This window comes from Cibotium barometz, chromosome 31 (genome assembly GCF_041138505.1).
Source record: "Cibotium barometz isolate CiBa-2024 chromosome 31, ASM4113850v1, whole genome shotgun sequence".
NCBI classification, from domain to species: domain Eukaryota; kingdom Viridiplantae; phylum Streptophyta; class Polypodiopsida; order Cyatheales; family Cibotiaceae; genus Cibotium; species Cibotium barometz.
The window spans coordinates 29,249,639-29,272,474 of NC_141076.1; positions in this window are offsets into that span (position 1 = coordinate 29,249,639).

Below are 22,836 nucleotides of genomic sequence, written 5' to 3' on the forward strand. Positions count from 1 at the left end.
GCGTTTGCAGAAATTTGATATGGCTGCTTCATTGCCCCCTCTTGAGGCACCATTGAAACATGTTTGTGAAGGCTGTATTTTGGGCAAAATGCAGCTTTCTGCGTTTCCAAAAGATGGTTCTGTGCGGGTCACTCGCAAATTGCAACTTGTACATAGTGATGTATGTGGGCCTATGCAAACTCCGTCATTTGGTAAACACTTGTACTTTGTGACTTTCATTGATGATTACTCGAGGCATGCATGGGTATATCCACTGAAGGCAAAGTTCGAAGTGTTTTTGTGCTTCAAACAGTTTTTGCTTATGGTTGAAAATGTATCCAATTGTAATGTGGGCACCCTCCGTTCTGATCGAGGGGGGGAGTACATGTCTAAAGAGTACATGTCTAAAGAGTTTGATGCATTTTGGCTAGTCGTGGGATAAAACACCAATGTACAGTGCCGTATACCCCTCAGCAAAATGGTGTTGCTGAGAGGAAAAACAGGTCACTTATGGAGATGGCACGATGTATGGCCAAGAGCCAAGCTTTGCCACATGCGTTTTGGCTTGAGGCTGTCATGTGTGCTGCATATGTACTCAACAGGTGTCCTACTAAGGCCTTACAGTCTATTACTCCATACGAAGCTTGGCATGGCAGGAAGCCTTCTATTGGTCACTTGCGTGTCTTTGGTTGCTTGGTCTATGCTTTAGTGCCTGTGCAACAATGCAGAAAATTGGATGATAAGGCTGTCAAATGCATTTTTGTTGGTTACAGTGCTGAGAGCAAGGGTTACAGATTGTATCATTCGCAGTCCAAGCGTATCTTGATTAATCGAGATGTTTTTGTGGAAGATGCTGTGCAGCCCTTGTTATCATGTACCAAAGAGACAGGTGTGAGCTCACGGGATGTATTTGATACATTGTTGCCTCTCTTTACAGGTGGGAATTCAAATGTAAGTCCTAATGAGGCAAATATTCAGCCTATGCAGATTTCAAACGACATCATAGATCAGCCTATTTCTGATGCAGATTTACAGGATGTAATTCATGAGAAGAGGGCTGAAAATGAGCAGGCTAGAGGTATGCCTAAATGGCTGGTGCAAACCTTGCGTGATAGTAAGATTGATGCACCTATGACTACTCGTTTAGGTTTTTAGCATGCCTCTTATACATCAGATTGTTATGCTTTGGCTGTGTCTAGTATGTGTGAAGAGGAAGAACCTCTTTCATTTGATGAGGCACAAAATTCAGAAAATTGGTTGGCTGCAATGCAAAGTGAATATGATGCTATAATGAAGAATGATACATGGTCTTTGTGTGATTTGCCTATTGGTAAAAAGGCCATTGGATGTAAGTGGGTTTTTAAGTTGAAACGAAAGCCAGATGGCAGTGTTGATCGCTATAAGGCTAGACTTGTTGCAAAGGGTTATGCTCAAGAAAAGGGCATTGATTTTGATGAGACCTTTGCTCCCACTTGTCGTATGACTACCATTCGTAGCATTTGTGCATTGGCAGCTCATAATGGTTGGAATGTATATCAGTTGGACATAAAGACTGCGTTCTTGAATGGAGATTTGCATGAGGAGGTATATGTATCGCAGCCTCATGGTTTTGTGCAAAGAGGGCAGGAAAACAAAGTGTGCAGGTTAAAAAAGGCTTTATATGGTTTAAAGCAAGCTCCACGAGCTTGGTATGAAAAGATACATGCTTATTTGACTGCACATGGTTTTCAGAATAGTCTAACAGAAAGCACTTTGTATGCTAAACGTGTGGATGATGTGCATCTAATCATTGCTCTCTATGTCGATGACATGCTGCTCACCGGACTAAATGAAAGTCATATTGCTGATTTTAAGGCTGATTTGAATGCCTCTTTTGAGATGTCAGATTTGGGGCATTTGCATCATTATTTGGGAATACAGTTTAAGCAGTGTGATGGAGGTATTGCTTTGTGTCAAACAAAGTATATTGAGACATTGTTGCGGAGATTTGGCCTTGAAGACTGCAAGCCTATTGCTACTCCAATGGAGACAGGTTTGAAGTTGAGTCTTCATGATGCTGGAGATTACTTTGATGTCACACTCTATCAGACAGCTGTTGGTTGCCTCATCTATGTATGCATTACTACGAGGCCGGACATTCAGTTTGCAGTCTCACAGGTGAGTAGGTTTATGCATAGCCCAGCGTCTCAGCATTGGAAGGTAGTTAAACACATCTTTCGCTACTTGAGTGGCACCATACATCTTGGGTTGTTTTATCCCAAGGGGGGGTCGTTGCCGCCAGATTTGCATGCTTTTTCGGACTCAAATTTGGCTGGTTGCTATGACACAAGAGTGTCCACAAGTGGTTTTTGTTTCATGCTCGGTAGCTCATGCATATCTTGGTTGAGCAAGAAGCAACCTACTGTGGCCACTTCGAGTTGTGAAGCTGAGTACAGGGTAGCTTTCACAGCTACGGTTGAGTGTGTGTGGCTCAGACGGCTTATGGCTGACTTGGGTGTTGGACAGGAGTCTGCCACCTCTATCTTCACTGACAGTCAGAGCGCATTGGCAGTTGCGAGAAACCCAGTTTTTCATGCTCGCACAAAAGCACATTGAGGTGCATTATCACTATGTCAGGGAGAGACTCTCAGCAGGAGAGATCAGCTTGGCCTATGTGCCAACACAGGACAACCTCGCCGATCTTTTCACAAAGGCGCTTCCTCATGAGAAGTTCAAAGCTTTCCGCAAAGCTTTGGGCTTGCTCCCCTTTGTGGATTGATCTACATTGGGCATGGCACTCCCCTATACATGAGTGCCAGCTCTTGTTCACACCATCACTCCCAGGGAGGATTTGTTGCCATATATATAGGCAGTGATGTGTGTGAACACTTAGGACCGCCGGGGCAGTTTTTCCCTCTTTAGGAGGTTTTTTCCCCCGGCTTGTATATACGCCCATCATTCTAGGGCTAACTTATCTTTGTACATTGACACAATCTAATACACTTTGTGTTGTGTGCATCCTTACTTCTTCTTCTCCAAGCTTTGTGTGCTTTCCTGCAACCCTAATTCCAACAATAGCATGGTACGTAGGCGGTGAAAACCCTGGTCCAAACTCACCAATTTTTTTCCATGCTCTCTTCCAATGCTCACTGTCCACCATCATCATAGCACTCCCAGAAAAGTAAATCGCTTCAGCAAGGGCGAGTTGTGCATCATCGAGCCGACCTTGACGTAGGCTTTCTTGCAAGGAAGTTTGTTGCATGGGTATATTTCTTACGTCAAAGTTTCGCTTGTTTGCAGGAAGATGCACTGGGTAGATTACTTTCTGGTTGCACATTGACGTTCGGGGTACAAGCAGGCGATGTAGTGGGAGTTTGATGATTAGAACAACAGTGTTCTTGCTGCCTTGATACATTAATGGTAGGAGTGTCATGTTTTCTTGAATCTTTCTTTTGAATTTCTTCTCTTATGCGTTTGGCCACTACAGGTGCAGAGGGGTGGGTACATGACTTTTTCTTCGGTCCACCTAAAAAGTGTTCTCTTAGTCGAGGCGCCCCACCTGATTTTACTGCATGGCATAGCTTACACTCCCAATCTATGAATCGATCACCAACGTTAATTGCATATTGCCACTCTATCCCAGGTGCCTTTTTTTTCCTGCTATTTGAAATTTGGACTCTATTGGAGGTATCACTGGATCCAACATTGTCCTCCATCTCAACAAATAACCTATTCAACCAAGCATATAACAATGAATACACAAATGAAAAAACAACAAAGTCACTCACGTATTACAAAACATACATTAGCAGACAAAGTACTTCAAAACTATCTTGACAAATACAAAAGATCATCACATAACACAAAACTACTTCAAAACTATCTTGCAAGGTCTGACTACAAAACTACTTCGAAACTATCATGCACATTGCACCCCCAATGAAGGATGCCTTTTGTACTACCCAATTAAGGATACTTTACACAATCAAAGATCTATGCTTGCCCAATACTCTAGTATAGGACAATAGACCTTCTCTAACATTCACAAAGAAAATCAAAGATCTATGCTTGCCCAATACTCTAGTATAGGACAATAGAACCTTGTCTACTCTAAACTATATCAAGTATCAAGAACCAATACAAGCCCCTAAGCAGGACTCTTGGCTCCATCAAACCATTCATAAAGTAGAATGAGGTAGATTACCTACGTAGCTCAAATGCAAAGCTGAATGACTCCAAATTTGTCCCTAAATCTCCGCAAGTATTAGCTACGAACCACACCCTGCCCCCAATTCAAAGAACTAAGGACGAGTGGCTCAATAGCCTTAGGAGTGCCTACAAGGAAAGACGACAGCCCCTAAGATAAGGACGTTCTTCCCAAGAGGACACTTCTAGCAACTCGAGAGCTCTACAAGTACTTTGAGGAGAGATATCACGCCCCCAAAACAAGGACTATCTCCCCAAAAGTTCCACGATGGGTGTCGGGCAGTGTTTATAAACAGAATAAAACCCCACCGGTGTTCTTTGCTTTTCCCGGTGGGCCCGTCGGGATAAGCAGTTATCCCGGCGGGCCCGCCGGAAAACCAAAAACCCGGAGGTGTTACGGGACTAGTGGGTTCTGGCAGGTCATTGCTCAGGTCATGTGAATATACAATGTGATCACAAGTTTTAATATGTTAATAATAGGTTTTGTTAACGTGATCACGAAATTGTGAAGACGTTAATGAAATCCCTGGTCGAGATGTTTAGTCCAAGAAAAACCATGATAAAAACTTATATATGAATATTAGAAGATAAGTGGTGTGGAGGTCAAGTGCACCTAGCAAACATAGAAGTTGGCTTGGTAATAGGTTGTGCTATGGGAAAAATTAATGATGGAAAGATTTATTCATATTTGAGGGATCCAAAACTCTATCAATATATCAATAAATATTATCTACATGATTTCCAACATGGAATGATGGATCCTACTTGGCTTTAGAGCTCATTTCAATGATCATAAGAAACTTAATTTTAAAATTTGGATTTTCAAAGAAGGCCATCGCAAGTGTATTTTTTTGAGAAATGGGTTTCACATAAAGACCAATTGTTTGGCCTTAGTACTTATGTTATATAGCTTTTAGCCAAAGTATCCCATGTATCTTTAGGTGTCAATGCATCTTTTATATATGACCAATCATAGAATCACAAGATCTAATACATAACCTTACATGCGCCCTCTCATGCCATGCCACCCTTAAAGACCTAAACTTGTTGTGGAGTGGGATTTTCTTCCAGAAGCTCAAGCTTCTTCTCATCACTTGTAATAAACTTTCAATATCCTTTTTCCATGAGGAAGTTTATCATCTTGAACTTTCATTCTTGGAAGTAGTTCTTGTCCAGCTTCTCGATCACAATCTAAGCTAGACTATCCTCAACTTCCATGCTTGAAATTTGTTCTTGTCTAGCTTCTTGATCACAATCTAAGATAGACTATCATACATAGTTACCTACATAATAACTTTCACTTGCACCAAACATAATATTATGTAGGCCAAATAGGACTTGCAATAACTTCTTCACTCATAATAATCATGCAATCTCAAATAGTTGGTCTGATTGATACATACACAATTAGTAGCAGTACTATAAACCACTTTGTTCTTATCTAAACCAATTACATTAACATAAACATGCCATACATGTGAAGATGCTAAAATCTCAAATAGTTAGTCTGATAGATACATACACAATTAGTAGTGGTACTATAAACCACTTTGGTCTTATCTAAACCAATCACATTAACCTAAATATGCCATGTACATGTGAAGATCCCAAAACCTCTATATGCACTTCAAATCAACCATTTGTGCATAATATTTGGTGTAAAACATGCACAAAAACACCACACAACCAAAAAGTATCACTGTCTCAATGCTTATGCTGTAGATGAAAACCTTACAATGACAAAATAGGGTGTGAAATGACTCCAGATGGTCAAATTAATGATACAATAGTCCTTCAAGTCCTAAACATAGTATACACTACAATTTTGCTTCATGGAAGAGGGCTCTCCAAGATATGATAGCCCCCCCTCCTACTGTACCTATATTGACTACATGTAGAAATTTACTTCCGAATCAAAGGGAAATAGATGGATTAACCCTTACTGTTGTACCACTTCCTTTTCTTGCTTGTTGCTTGCTTGTTGAGCTTGTTATGTGAATCGACACTCTAATACCTTGAGAAGAAGATGGGAGAGAGGGAGAAGCTTCTTCACACATCAAAGTTGACAAGCTTGAAGCTCCTTGCAAGCAAGCTTCTTCACACACACACACACACACACAAGTAGAAAAGCACATAAGAAGACATGGATGGATGCACTTTCTTATTCCTTCTTACTTCTGTATAAACATAACATAAAGTACAACATATAAAGTCCATATAATCAAAGCTCAACTGTAAATTAGCTAGCATTATAACTATGCCATAACTCTCGTAAACCAAAGAGGAATCTTGAGGGTATCAAATATGCCCTTACCACCTCTAGTGCTACCTCCTCAACTATGTCTTCCACAGGTGACTTCTCCCATGAACTAATTAATCTTGACTAAGATTCTTAAGGGAGATGAGGGGGTGAAGGGCAAGAAACCATCTACATTAAGCCCTTGTAAGCTCAAATCCCACTGCCAACTCAAGTCCTAATTTTACATTACAAGTGATAACATGTACCATGTATACTAATCCATGATGTGTAAACCACGAGTAGAAATATTAATGCAATAATAGCAACTACAATGCTATTATTGCAAGGGACCTCACCATGGCAAAGAATACTTGAAATGTATGAAAAACATAAAAGCTAATGAGGATCAACCACAACATTAAATCCATGATTGAAAAGCAAGTAATAAACACTTGATTAAGAAAAGATAAACACAATACCATAATCAAAGCAAAGGTTCAATTCTTTGCAAATCCACCCCACAATTGCATTGCCTAGGGCTCTTAATAAATAGCCATGAGAAGTACATCCAATGCAACTAGATTCATATAGGCCTTTTCCACCTTGCAAATACACCCACAATTGCATTGCTTAGGGCTCTTAAATAGCCATGACAAGTACATCCAATGCAACTAGAATCATATAGGGCTTTTCCACCTTCCAATGGTTACTTGGAAGGTGGAAAAATACATCCAATTCAACTAGATTCATATAGGCCTTTTCCACCTTGCAAATCCACCCACAATTGCATTGCTTAGGGCTCTTAAATAGCCATGAGAAGTACATCCAATGTAACTAGATTCATGTATGTAGGCCTTTTCCACCTTCCAATGGTCACTTACCCTTATCTACTTCTAAGATACACACCCTTTACACACCATTGCTACAATTCCATGTTCATCACCACTTACAATCACCAATTCTCACTCACTAACCTTTTATCATCTAATGTTTGATTCAATTTCTCTCTAAAGTGCATATTCCCCATCATTCCTAACCCTTCATCGCTTATTTTCTAGCACTCCCCTTAAGTGATGAATATTTCTATCATCATACATATGTTGGGTCTACACTCTTAGTCATTTTCCAGAGTGGTCCACCTCAATTTTCCTCTTGGTCTACAATGATACCTTTGACTTGGGACTTTATACTATGGAGGGAATAGGGTTATAATTATAGGTAATATCTCGGTAAGATGAGTGCCCTTTCTTGCCACTTTTAGCATACTTCATTTGTTGGGGTTTACTATCTTGTTCTCTTTCACAATCAAAGTCCTTGAGCTTGGTCTTCTTGGTTGCAAATAACTCAATGGCCATGTTCCCACATGTGTTCCTTAGGGAACTTTCTTTGCTTGGTCTTCCTTTCCACCTTTTACATTCACCACTTATAATCACCAATTGTCTTTTACATTTAATTCAATTTCTCTCTAAGGTGCATGCTCCCCCTCATTCTTGACATGTACCCTTCATCACTTATTTTCTAAAACAATAATATCCCATTAAAAAAGGTATGGCTAGTGATTGACAAAGCCAAGAATATCCCATTAAGAAAGGTATGGCTAGTTCTTGACAAAACTAAACCACATTAGCTCCCTCTGCTTTGCATGGGTTGTGATATTGTTCACATCTATAGGGATTACCCCTTGCAAGCATCCTTAGTAGACTCAAGCCCAAAAGTAAAAAAGTAATTAAAAATAATATCCCATTAAGAAAGGCTTGGCTAGTTCTCCACAAATCCAAACCACATTAACTCCCTCTGCATTGGTTGTGACATTGGTCACCACATCTAACAGAATTAACCCTTGCAAGCATCGTATGTAGGATCAAGGCCAAGAGTAAAAAGGCCATTATCAAGTCTCAACTTGCTAAGTTAAGAGATGGGTTCATTCAGACAGTCCCTCGATGCACTAATAAGGATGCAAAAAGTAGGAGAGAAATTGCTCATGTGGAGTTGAAGAGATACCAACCTCTAAAGTACAAAGGGCTTAGGGAAAATCTTGGGTTTTCTATCACCCAATAAAGTTCTAAAACATGTGAGCATCACCCCAAAGACCTATAAATGTAGAGCAAGAAAGTTTAGAAAAGTAGATCATCCAAAGAAGTGGCTCAAGAAAGGATACCACCTCAAATGTTTCATCATAAAGTGATAGTAGTCTAAAGATAGTCCAAAGAAGTGGCTCAAGCAAGGATACCATCTCAAATGTTTCATCATTATCCCTCTAGGAGGATGATTTTAAAGCCTGATAGAGCTAGAGGGATTCATAATCACCCCCAACAACCTACCAAAGAAGTTGGCAGATTGTTAGGGCTGATAATATGACTTGGGAGGGTATCCTAGTCCAATCAAGGAGAAGAGAAAACTACAGTCTAGATTATAATAGAAATTAATAGTGTGGAGAAGAGGTAGTGTATCTATATAGGCATGTGTATACAAGGTGTGGGGTGGTAGCCATGACCGTGTATGTCCGTGATCATAGTCAATGCACGGCCCATAAAGATGAACTACAACTTGTTACATAGTTTTTCCACCTCCCATGGCCATCTAGGTTTATCTTGGTTGTTGTTTGGGCCCCACAATGATAGGGTGTCTAAGAGTAAAGTCTACCTACTCCAAGTGTGGACCATCATGAGATAATGGTCCAAATGCAACATGCAGCCTCTTGGAAGTGTGCTAAATTTAATCTAAGCCATCTTTAAACCATCTAGCCTCCTAGGCCACCTTCCCATGTGAATACAAGGATACTAGATAATGAAGAGAGAGAGAGAGAGAGAGAGAGAGAGAGAGAGAGAGAGAGAGAGAGAGAGAGAGAGAGAGAGAGAGAGAGAGAGAGAGAGAGAGAGAGAGAGAGAGAGAGTACTTGCTTCTGCCCCACCATGTGAATACAAGGATACTAGATAATGAAGAGAGAGAGAGAGAGAGAGAGAGAGAGAGAGAGAGAGAGAGAGAGAGAGAGAGAGAGAGAGAGAGAGAGAGAGAGTACTTGCTTCTGCCCCACCATCCTATGCAGAGTGGGGAAGAAGACGAATACAGAGCTAAACAAAATGGAGAGAGGGAGAGGGAGAGGTAGATGGAACACACATTTTTTATTTTTTATAAGAAGGCTTGAGATCCCACATAGCTTTTTGAATCATCATATGAGGCCCACAAACATTTTTGAATCATCATATGTATAATGTAATTGATTTTAGAGTTTTTTTTTAATGTTCAAAGTCTAAAACAAAACATGATATTAGTGTTATTGCAAGAGCTTGTTCAAAGCTAGTAAAGGCTTACTATTTAGCACTAATAGTGTATCACCTTAACATGCTTCCACCCTATTATGGTAGAATTCAATGTAATGTAGGGTAAGTGGATGATCCAAGCCCCATGGGGATTGGTTGCAGAAGGTCATAAGGCTAACCTTCTCAAGGTAAGGGGTAACTTTGGGTAAATGGTACATGATATGACATTATATTGACAAGTAGGTGACCCTAAAGAGACTGTCGAGGGGGGTTTTAACTTGGGCCTAGAGTAGGAAACATTAAGTAGTGTAGAGCATTTCAAGGTCAAGGGAGCAAGAGTCATCTCACAAACGGTGAGGGACATTTCAGTGTATGGATCTAGAAGATATAAAGGTCGCTTTCTAGGCTCTTGTTGATGATGTGGTGGCATCTGCCATGATGTGTTCACGAAGAGGCTCCTTATACACTAGATTAAACTCTCAATTTTTGGTTAGTGCACAGTCACTATGTGGGCAATGCTGTGTTAGTGTGAGTTGTGTGTGACATGGCATGGTGAATTGACATGCTCAAAAAGGGTTTTAGATTGTTTGAGTTGAAGCTTTTGGATTTTCTAGGGTCGCTTTTTGGACTATTTGGGAAGGTACTACAAATAAACTGCCAGTTGTACACGAGCTCTTCATCGCTTTCAAAATAGTGTCCCAACTTGTTCATTGGCACATTTAGTTGTCCTCTAGTTTTTGTTATGGAGGGAGGATGCTCAATGGGGCATGGTTCATCCTCCTCCTCCTCCCCAGGTTCAGATTCAGTTATGTGGGCTCTTAAATTCCCATTCAACTAGTCAGATAAGTCTCTCCAAAGTTGCAAATTTGCTTACAAAAGTGAACTTATCGGAACTTGAACCTTTTAGGACAAGAAGGTTGTGAGGCTTGCTATGTCCTACGAGCGATACTCTTACTCATTGGGCTCATACTCACCACTGTGGAGTAGGCTAGGACCTACTGCTAATGTGTAAGGAATGTGCACTGATCCTTCCCTAGGAGGTGGTGCCTTTAAAGGGAATGAGATATAGTCATCATCAATCACCTAAGAGAAAATGTTACATTGGCTATGATGACCTATGAAAGACCAACTTTCAGCTCCCACTAAGTTCTTCCTCATTACATCTTGCAATCTAGGGCTTGGTTACATTACTTCCAGAGATAGAGGCTCTAGAACTAGTTCTATTTACAGCCTCTTAAGAATGTACAATAGTTTGTTTGAGGCATGTGCCAATCTGTGAGGTTCCCTCACTAGGTCTATGACTAGTTCTAGGATAGGTGATTATTCCCACTTACTCTTAGCATTGGTTCTAGTTCAGCTTGTACCTTCTTCCTCATAAACTCTCAGGCTTGTTTCATTCTCTCTTTCTCCAACATTGGGTTAGGGTGCTCCTTGAGTTTCTTTGGAAATTTTTCATAGTCTCTTGGCTTCTTCTCCTTGGGAAGAGCATGGTTTGAGTGATAAATCACTAGCTATTAGCCTCAAAGCTCTCGTTTCCCAATGATAACGATATTGTTGGCCTTGACACGTGACTGATCGTGCGGTGTGTTTGTGTCCTTTAAGGTCTTCTTCTTTTGGACCTTTGGTTCTAGTTCATTAGCCTTTTTAGGAGAAACCTTTGGGGCTAGAAATCGCTTGGTTTACCAAAAAGAGCTACATTTGTAGCAGCTCTCTATGCCTAATAAAATAAATGAGTGAAAATGAATAGAAACTGAAGAGACATGTACCAAAATACTCAGATTTGCACCAAGCCAAGAGATGTCCTTTTCATTGCAAAAAGAGGTTTTTATACAACTTAAAGGCACTTTCATACCCATTTACATATGGGATAAACTCATATTCTTCTGTCATTAAAAATAATGTTCTAGCTCATAAAGCAGGGTAATAGACGGATACCCTGTGTCATAAGAGTTCACTACCCCGGTGAACAAACATAAAAAAAGGGTACATATTTGATGCCAAGGAGTGCATCCATGGAGGAGGAGTGTTCATGTAGCAAGAGGTTTTTTTGGGATATCAAAGTTGTTGGAGGGAAGAGAGCATAGATTCACCACAGAATCTAAGAGAGAGGGAGAGATAGATAGATAGATAGATAGAGAGAGAGAGAGAGAGAGAGAGAGAGAGAGAGAGAGAGAGAGAGAGAGAGAGAGAGAGGAGATTCACTATAGTAGGAGAGAGAGAGGGAGGGATAGCAAAGATTCACCATAGTATGATATATATATATATATATATATTCACCACAGAATCTAAGGGAGAGAGGGGGGAATAGTGGAGATTCACCACAAAATCAAAGAGAGAGAGGGAGAGAGGAGTCTACATAGAGAGAGAGAGAGAGGGAGATGGAGAGAGGAGTCCACACAGGAGATAGACACATAGAAAGAGAGATTATACCATGAAATAGAGAGGGAAGGAGAGGTCACTAGAAGATATAGGGGGGAAGAGATGGTGTGGCTACCTTGAGAGGTGGTTGCCATATTACTAATCCAGCAAGTTCCATTGCACTTGAGAGTTGCTTCAGCCTCCTTTTCATACTTGAGCATTCAATCATAGAACCTCCCTCGCTTGTTATCTGAGGTGCACCACCGCGACATAGAAAAGATTAATTTGAGTAGCCAAACAAAGTGTGATACGTGTCTCTCCAAGATATTATAGATAGCTTCATGACCCAACTAAACCATAAGTAGCATGAAGGCAAGGGGGGCCAATTTGTTGTTCTACATCAGTCTACGGTTTAATATTCTATGTCGATCTATTGTTTAATGACCCATGGAAAATTAAAGAAATCCCAGTCTCTTCAACCTCAATGAAGGCCCAAAATTTTACCACCATGGCATGGAAAAATACTTCCATGGCCACCACAAAGTGGTTACCTTCAAAGACATGCCATATCCAAGTAGATACCGAGGTCTAAAAAATCATAAAAACCACCAAAAACTTGGCTAAACTAGTTCTCGGGTAGGGGATGTGAGCCCAAAATCTCGTGCCAAAAGACATGAGCTTGGTGGACACATGAGCCTACATATGGGAGCCTAGCATGAGCCTGATTTTGGACATGTGAGACTATAGACGTGAACTTGGAGACGTGACTCTAGAGGTAGGTATAGCTAATATAGTAAGGAATAATTATTACTATGATAAAGACTCATATGCACATACCTATCATGTCCTTGGAAGATTTTCTTATCATCGTGTAATTTATATTAGCTACAAATACCAAGGAAGATTCTTGTCCTTCATAATTAGTGGGGAATTAAAGTGCCCAATAAGTGCACACCAACCCTGTCATAGGGCCACTTCAAATATTTGTGTACCCCAGGTAGGCTTATTAAATATAAGGAAAGTACATGAACCTAGAGTTGTGAGCCTTCACAGATGTAAATTTATAGACATGAGTTTAGAGGCATGAATCTATAGAAGCAAGCCCAAATATGTGAGCCTACATATATGAACTACTCGGCTCTATGACTCTACAAATTTAAGTCTAGAGATATGAACCTGGATTGAAATCTACAAACATGATCCTAGCATCAATAGTAAGAAAATAAAGTGTCTGAAACTTTTTTTAAATGCGCACCAAAAACACTAAAGACCTTTGATGTGAACCCGATATGGACTAGTTATTGGAAATGACAATATAGTCAATTGTAACACATCAACCCACACTTCCTCAAACCCATCAAGCCTTCAATCCTAATAAATGACGACCAAAACTCAACAAAATTCTCCCTTGTTATTTAAGAAGGATAGTCTCCTTTAGATCTACCTCAAGCAAGTGTTCACCAAATCAAACATGCTACCTTGCACAAGAGAGGGAGAGAAGATGAGAAGGACGACCATGCAAGGGTAGCACTTAGCCAAAACTAATGATGGTTGACTCCCCTATATGTGAGGCCGCTAGGGGCTCACTCCACCTCCACTTGTGTCACTCAAATGGAGCTCCCACAAGCTAGGTAGTGAGCAAAGAGGAAGGGAGCGATGGAGAGCTCAACCTCTACTCTATGCCTTTGTGTGTGTAAGAGTGATATCAAGAAGAAGACAAGAAGAGGGAGAAGAGGAAGCAAGACAAGAAGCCATCACCTATAGGCGCACAACCACAATCAAGCAAGCATAAACATACACAAGCCTACCACCAAAGCCACGAGAGAGAGAGAGAGAGAGAGAGAGAGAGAGAGAGAGAGAGAGAGAGAGAGAGAGAGAGAGAGAGAGAGAGAGAGAGAGAAGGCAAACTCAATTGTGATAATGGGATTATCCCTTTTCATATTTCATAAGTCACTTATATACATGAGTTCTCTTTTTAAAATGGCCGGCCACCCATTTAACAATTGGGGCTAAATCTGATTTCCTAGCTCTCTGTACACCTAGGCTTATTCTTGTGGCCGGCGTTACACAAGTCGTAAGCTCGGTCATCCCAGCGCCTAGCACGGTTACATAAATATGAGTTATAAGAAGTGTAACCATTCTTAGAAATGATGTTAACAAGTGTGGAGTGCTACCATTAAAATAAACTCCAAGAGGCATGTTCGTGTTACTTGAAGTCCCACGCAAAAGAAAAAAGATCCACTTAATAAAAATTTTTAAGATTTTAATTAATGAAGCAAGGGGGAAGAGTAAAAGGTTGAGGAAGCAGGGTTGCCCGCCCGTCATATGCACATGGGGAAGGTCATTCAAGGTGCATAAGGTTGGGTTCACATGCACCCAATCTTGTCCTATCACATGAAGCTCAAAGGGAGGCATTCTCACATGAATAAATCTAAGTTAGAATAGGGGCAATGTGTGAAGTGAAGGCCCTACAAGCTTGGCAAGGCTACACGAGAGATGTCGTGTAAGGACTACATCACCCCAAGAAATACAAACAAAATAATGTGTTCATATGGGTGAAAAAAGGTCAAAGCTCTCCAAAAGAGGTTCTTGTGGACTAAACTCACTGCTAAAAGGTTAATGGATGCTTAATGGAGTGTTGCAAGAGAATATTTGGTTCTCATATGCAGAAATGGCAAAACTAATTCAAAGGTAGTAGTAAGAAATACAAACAAAATGAGGTGTTCACATGGATGAAAAAGGGTCCAAGCTCTCCAAAAGAGGTTCTTGTGGACTAAACTCACTGCTAAAAGGTTGGTGGATGCTTAATGGAGTTTTTTCATGCCAAGTGAATATTTGGTTCTCACATGCAAAAATGGCAAAATGAATTCCAATTTAGTAGTAATCCCTTCATGTGAATGGATTAAACCTTGTGTAATTTAATCATTCTTTGGATATCTTTTCTAGATTCCATCCTTCCCTAAGATATATGAATGTCTGCCTATGAGTTATAATCGTCTTAATTAATCTTTCAATGCCATCCTTACTTAGGGATGGTTTAGAATGGCTATTGCAAAGAAAATAAAGTGGAGCTCGAGCATGTACACAACAATTACTCCTCATAAAGAGGACCTTATAAAATAGAGTAACACATCAGTCATAATGTTGAGGGTAGAGTATTAATTTTTAACATATGTAATGAAACATATTGACACAATGATGAAATTGAGGACGGAGAGGTCAAAAAGAGCCTATGAGATCATATCAGTACAACAATAGGGGCATGCAATAGAGCAAGGGCACCTAGTCACATTCGTTGACATATACAAGAGAGCTTTAGTTATGATGGTGGGAAAATGTAGAGGAGCAAGAACTAGCAAAATGGACCAGACAAGGGTTGACACTTTAGTGGACATGGACAATGTTTGACACAACTAGGTCTGATTTGGTGGAGATGACTGCATTGGAAGGGAAGGCAAGAGGACTAGCTACGGTTTGGAAGAATGCATTGAAGGATGTTAAAAGGACATGTAGTAGAGCGATGAGAGAGATCTAGAAGGAATGACGACAAAAACTCAAGGAAAACATTCAAGCAAGGGCAAAGGAGTAATTAAAACATTAGAGTTTGGGATAGGATAAGATCGTAGTAGGCAAGCAGCAATTAAAGCATCACCTTGAGAAAGAGATTAACATGGAATGGAAGTAGAGAGAAGTAACCCACATTGTCCCACAAAGGAGTGAGATGGCCACAAGAGAGGTGGCTATGTAGAGATTGTTATGGCTATGGGAGGAATATGCATATTTATGTGTTAAAAGTAAATGTACAAAAGCTAGGTCCAAGGCTTATTGGACTTATTTGGCCTAAGAGCCTCATCAAGATCACATCGCACACACATAAGAAAATCAAGGTTTCCCTTTCTTCTTGACATTGACCTCGTTCTCATAAAGAAGATGGGGCCTAAAGAGCTTTGCCAGGTCAAGAAGTTCTCTTCTAGCATCAATGTCTATGTATATCATGTAGTAGACCTCTTAGAGGATGAGACTACCTATGTTGTGTGTTCAATATTGTCAAAGTTTAGTTTTTTATTTGTAGCACCTATCCTTTTTTGTGTGGTTTTAATCTCCCTCATGTGGTGTTGTGGCTTAAGATATTTCCTTCAACTTGTAGCACATCTGGAGTCTTCTTTTGCATGAAACCTTCATATTAACCATATCATACAAATACATTGTTCAAGCCTTCATGCGTATCGATCTAACACCAAAAGTGGTAGCAAACATGATATGTATGTCAAATGATACTCACATCCATGTGTACAACTCATCCTCTAGAGTAGACCTCTTACCTATGGGGTAGTCAAGCCACCATGGGCATTCATCACACTCCCATGTGGAAAGGTCACAATCCTATCCTAAGCAATCAAGCCATCAAACTATGCAAAGATCCATCAAGTAAGCAAGATTAGAGAAGAGGGAGAGCTCACAATTATTCTATGGCAAGGGAGTTAATGTGTATTACTTAATGTTACTCCTTTCTGTACACTCTTTGTAATCCCCTCCCTAGACTACATGTTTCACATTGTATATGTCCAAAGTCCTACCATTATAATAGAAGCCCGCACATATAAGGCTTGAGTTTCTAAGGACAACATGTTTTGGGCACCCCATAAGTATAGGCTAGGTAGGGGATTACAGTCTTTGTAATCCCCTCCCTACCCTACATGTTTCATATTATATATATGGCCAAAGGCCTACCATTATAATAGAAGCTGAACCACATAAGGCTTAAGTAATGAGAACATATTTTGGCAACCCATAGGTGTGGGCGGCCGGGCAAATCCCAATTGTATATGAGTGACTTATGGGAGTGTGTAAAGACACTTTTGATAATACAATTGCATATGAGTTACTTGTGGGAGTGTGTAAAGACACTTTTGATAATTTAATCTACATTTGAGCTTAAGCTTAGGAGCTTCTTCAATCTTACTTGTCTTAATATCTTCTTAATTCTTGCATGCTTTCATGTTTATGTTTATCATTAGCTATGGAGTCTTGATGGGTTGCTTGCTTACATCATGTGTGAGTGCATTTGTGTGTGTGTGCACGTGCTTGAGGTAAGCTTTCTTGATTCTTTCTTGTGATGATTAACTAGATGTGGAGTGTGGTTGAGAGAGAGAGAGAGAGAGAGAGAGAGAGAGAGAGAGAGAGAGAGAGAGAGAGAGAGAGAGAGAGAGAGAGAGAGAGCATGAGAAGAGAGGAAGCTTGCTAGATTCTCCCTCATGAGTGATTAGATTACAGAGGTCCAAGTATTGGATTGGTAGAGCTTGATGGCTTGAACACCCTTGAGGCTTCTATTCCCATGTTCAATGTGCATTCACGCTCTAGATGTGTTGTACTCCTTCGTGAAGACGATGCTTGTTGTAAAGCTACGACTTCCGTGATAAGAGGTGCCACTGCCAAGGAATAGAACTAGTGCTAGAGAAGAATAGAAGCATTCTATTGATCCATTATTTGATTTAGTTTGAGTTACAAAACTTGTAGATTGACTGAGAGTTGAGATTTTGAGTTATTAGTGTGGTGAAAGTGTGATTAGAGTAGGCGTTTTATGTGATTTTTGCTAACTCTAACCATATTCTTTTTCTTTGTTTTCTTGGTTTTGATCAATGGGTGCTGGTGGAAGAAGGAAAGAAAACCCTCCAAATGCTTAGATTGAAGTCTCACGACCTCCCTAAGTACCAATTTCATTAGCAATTGCTTCAATTTTATCCAAGTTTAGCTTAATTAGGCTAATTAGAAACTTTCATTTTTTGCAAAAATTCTTGATTTTTTGATGTTTGATGCTTAATTAATGCCATCAAGTAAAGCCTCAATTTATTTAATAAATGGTATAGGGAAAAATGGAGGGCAAAAGTAAGACTATGCAAGAAAAAACAGGTGAAAATTGATCTTTGGAAAGTCCAATCGTTGACTCCAGGGTACACTTGGGTCCAATTGCTTGAGATTGAGCAAGCTTGGACTAAAAAGTCAAATTACTGGTAGTTTCTAGTTTGCAAAGCTATAAATGGTATAAGAATCAACTAAATGGGGTATTATGCTACATATACTGATCTAATTTGATAGAGGATAGTGAGGGGACCTGTAGATTAAATGCACAAAAAATTAGGAAATATGTCAAACTGATAGTCGGCACAATTATCGATTACTCATGGGCTTCCAATCGCTTTAGAAAGTGCAATTGTCATATGATCGATCGTGTACAAGTAATCATGTATGAGCAGTCGATGCTAGTTGACAAATTGTTGGAAGGTTTAATCATGTACAAGCAATCAACCAATTGTTAAAAAGTTTAATGCTATTGCGTCTGATCACTTTGGATAATTCAATCACTAGCTACCATCAAATCTCCAATCGTCGATTTGGTGAAGTTTAACCAGTTTGATTGTCATAACAAGTGATGTAGTCGCCAGGAGTTCAATCCCCCGATCGAGCTAGTCCAATCATCCAATTGGAGATTTCAAAGAAAAAAATTCTAGGAATTCTAAAGAGTTGACTTGACCTAATTTCTTGACCTGTGTTATTAGTCATGAACTCTATGGTCAAGTGGGAATGCCCATGTGATCATTTCTTTCACATAGGAATGTGGGTGATGCCATGATTTTAATCCCATATGTGAAGTATGTAGATCAGGTCGATATTTATGTGTGGGATGTGACTTTCATTTATATCATTTTCTAGGATTAATATTTTTAATCGACTGTGTGTACTTGTATGATATAGTCAAGATTAATGTGTTTGATGGGCTATGTGCATTGACTAATATTATTTTGGTGTAGGCGATGATTGAGTGGTGGACTATGTGTTAGTCAACGGGTGGAACATGTGTTGGACCACAATGAGATATTTTGGAAGATATGTGATCACCTCTTAGATTTTCATATTTGGCATTTACATTTTTGGAAGGCCTTAGCCTCAAACATTTGTACATACCAACAATTAGTATTTTATGCTTTTGGTAGGCCAAACACTCTATAATAAGGCTTGCTATATTTTTGGAAGGAGCTTGTATGCTCAAAGACTCAAAAAGCTATTGGGGTTTATTTTTGGAGGATATTTTTATAAAAGCAAGGAGCATTAATATATTTAAATATGGGTGAGCGATTACGATGGGCCACACTCACCCACCAGGGGAGATTGAACCCAACCTTATGTCGATGGTGACCTCTTCTCTATTTTTCAAGCTTTCAAAAATCAAGATTCAAAATCTTTCCCTTCTCAAGTCAATTAAAGGCTACAAATACCCCTTTTTGCAAGAATTTCAAAATCTGCACCAATAAACAGTGAGTTCCAAAAATTCAAATTTTTATTTGGTCAAAGATGGAGATAGAGGGTGCTAACCCAGTTACCCTTAGATATAGTTACCAAATAGCTATGCATTTATCCTTAATCATTATTCAATCGGCATACTAGAAGTGTGTGTCGCTTTGTATCACAAGTGTTAACATCTTATGGCACAAAGCACGATCATATGTATGATTCTCAGAAGAATCAATATACACAGATACTGATGGTTTTTCGTTTACTTATCTTTTGTTTACTTATGTTTGTGCTGTTATTCCTTTATGTTTTTTGTATGTAACATGTTAACATGAATAACGATACATGTTGACTTTGCGCCAATACTTTGGCGATCCTACTATGTTTGATCTCCTTTTGATTATCTTGGTTCTGTTTATTTGCTAGCATGTCTTTTCCATGAATGGATTTATCTCACTAGTTGAGAGATTACCTCTTCTAGCTAAGCATGCAATTTTTTGTGGCCTTTTAGAGACCGAGAATGTTGAAATCATCCATTACAATGTGGCATCATCGTGTTCCGTTCCCATTTATGTATGGATTATGGTTGTTGATGTCTATGCACTTTCTTACATTGATTATTCTCTTGCTGAAGTCACCTCTATTTAGTTAGCCAGTGATTGGGGCATTGTTGATCGCATTGAATTTAAAACCATTCATTTTTCCCATGGGTTGAGTTATTATCACCATCAATTCTTACATAGCATTCCTTGTTCCATGTGGTTTGATGATTTTTATTTGTATTTTCCATCACTAAGTGGCATGCTTGTGTTCTTTGATCCGGATACTAAGTAGGATTCAGATGATCTAGAAACTCTCTGGAATGAGCGAGGCTATGATTCCTGAAAGCAATGGACTACATGATCGATTGTGAGCAATGTTACGTTGCTCAGAGCAATTTCGCCTTACCAGGCTAGTTGGCGAAAATCCTTTGGATGAGGCCATTCAATGTAATTCAAATCCTAGAGATGCATGGGAGGAGAACTTCACTAACAAAGGATCTGGCAATGATTTTGAAAGTCCAGATGGGCTTGTTTGTGGGTGAACTTGTTAGCTTATGGTCTTCTTCTCGTCTCGCGGGTCTTGGCACCACCGCTCAACCTTCGGTTCCTTTGGGCCTTGGTACTGTAGCATTGCCCCCTATTACAATGGCTCATGAAGTTTCCTTAAAGTATCCAAAGTTCAATGGTAAGAAAAAGGAGGATCCGTATACACATGTTGCTAAATTTGAGAATATTTGGCATGCCAATGGTATGCTAGCTCCACTGTTCCCACATTTACTAAAGCGGAATGCCTTCAACGGCACTTTTGATGGTGGTGAAGCAACCAACTGGCATGCTCAATATGGTCCCAATAATTTTCTTACCTTTGAGGACCTAAGGGATGCTTTCCTTCACCGATTTTGAAAATACAAGACCTCTTCCCAGGTGCTGGATAAGCTTTGTGATGGTTGGCACACAGAAGTGGTTGCGGTTGCTTAGTGGAGGATTATGTAGCACGTTTTTGTACTCCTATAGATCGACCTACTGAGAAGCCTTGATGGGGGTTCAATGGTTTGTTCATGGATTATGCAAGAATTTAAAGCCAACTCTATCTCTTCAATTGATCTTATGGTTGGGGGCTTTGAAGCATTGCTGGAAGTTGCCCACCGTGATGAGCACAGCTTGACAAGTCGCACTTCTAAACATGATTTGGATTCTCGAATGATGACTAGGAGGCAGAGGACACTTCAGATGTGGACTCAAATTCGGATTTGGATTCATATTCCAAGCACCATAACCGGAAGAAGCGGAGCCAGAAGCTAGATAAGGAAATCAATGATGATCGACTGTTGGTGGCAGTATTGGGGTGACATTCACTCGAGGAGAAGCGGGAGGGACTTGATCCAGATTTTGCCCTAGAGTTTGGTGTGCCAAGTGCTCCAGGCCATACTAAGGAGGCTGCAAGTTGACCCCATATTGTGTGATCTATGAAGACCAACACACATAGCATAGATGCTTGTTGATATAATAGTCATGTTCATCATAATGAGCCATAGGTCCAGTGCAGCAGGTCCAGTGCAGCCTAATATTTCTCCACAACAAGTGGCTCATGTCAATCTAGTAAATACTAGTGCACCACCATATTGTCCTTACAGGTGCGCGGAAGATCCAGAGGTGCACCCGGAGGTAATTTTCACTGCTATTACTATAAAGCCCTTGATCATTGCAAGTTTGAATGTTGGATTTGGAAGCACCATCAAGGGAAATTACAACAAAATCAATCAGAGGGGTCTACTTCCAATCAGAGGGGTCTACTTCCAAGGATGATCTGGCAATTAATATGGTCCAGATTGAGCCTTTTTCAGTGGAAGACAGTCCACCAATGGGCTTTACTAGTGGTGACATGTTTACAAGAGGAGCTAGTGGATGATAAAGAAGCACGATTTGCCAAGGGCAAACCCACGGATTGGGGGGAACAAAAGCATGTCTGGGACTAGGTTACCAAGTTAGTGCAAGAAGCACAAGGGGTGGTTCGGAATGATCAGTAGGTTCTTTCCTAGATCCCAGTGGAAGCGCTGTCCCCCACCACTGGTAAGTTACAACTTTACAGTCAGCAAAGAACAGTGAGGCAAGTATGCTTGTTGCAGTGGACGGCGGTGCTTGGGAAGCCCGATGAAGGCCAGAGTAAGAAGTTGTTGTAGATGGTGCAAGAAGAATCCAACATCTGGGAGGAAATCACAAAAGATGAAGGAGGCCAAAAAGTGCCAGTTTGCACAGGATGCATGAAAGAAGTCTAGTTGGAAGAGGCAAGAAATGTTGCACAAGCCACATGAAGCGGGAATCTTTAGTCAGATGGGGGACTAGACCCCAGTGAAGATAAGTCCATCAAAGTAGAATGATACTGTTTGACAATCTGGAAAGCAAAAACAATCCAAATGTGGAAAGACAAGTTTGGTATACGATATGAAGCTCGACATAACACTGGATCAGCTAATGTGTCTGGTATCCAATTACCACACACAATTAATCCGGAAGCTTATGAGTAAAGGCCATCTTTCTGTTGTTCTAACTCTAGTGGTTAGCACCTAGGAAGACAAAGAGGATCAGTCAACCTTTAAAGTCTAGCCATTTTGTAGATTGAGATAAGGCAGTTCTAGAAGTAACATTTCATATACATGGGAATACCATTGAAGGTGTGGTTCTTGATGGCGGATCTAGAGTGAATATTATCATGGCGGATATAACCCACTAGGAACTAGGCATCCTGGAGTGAGAATTGGAACCATCTCCATTTCTCATCTGAATGGTAGATCAATGAAGAGTGAAGCCGCTTGGATTAATCCAAAACTCCAAAATCTAAATACTAGTTTATTTATCTAGTGGATAAGGTGACCTCGTTGTCGCGATAGTGATTGTACCGAAAAAGAATGGAAAGCTCCGTGTTTGTGTGGATTATCGAAAACTCAATGCCACAGCTCAGACAAATCCTTTTTCACTTCCATTC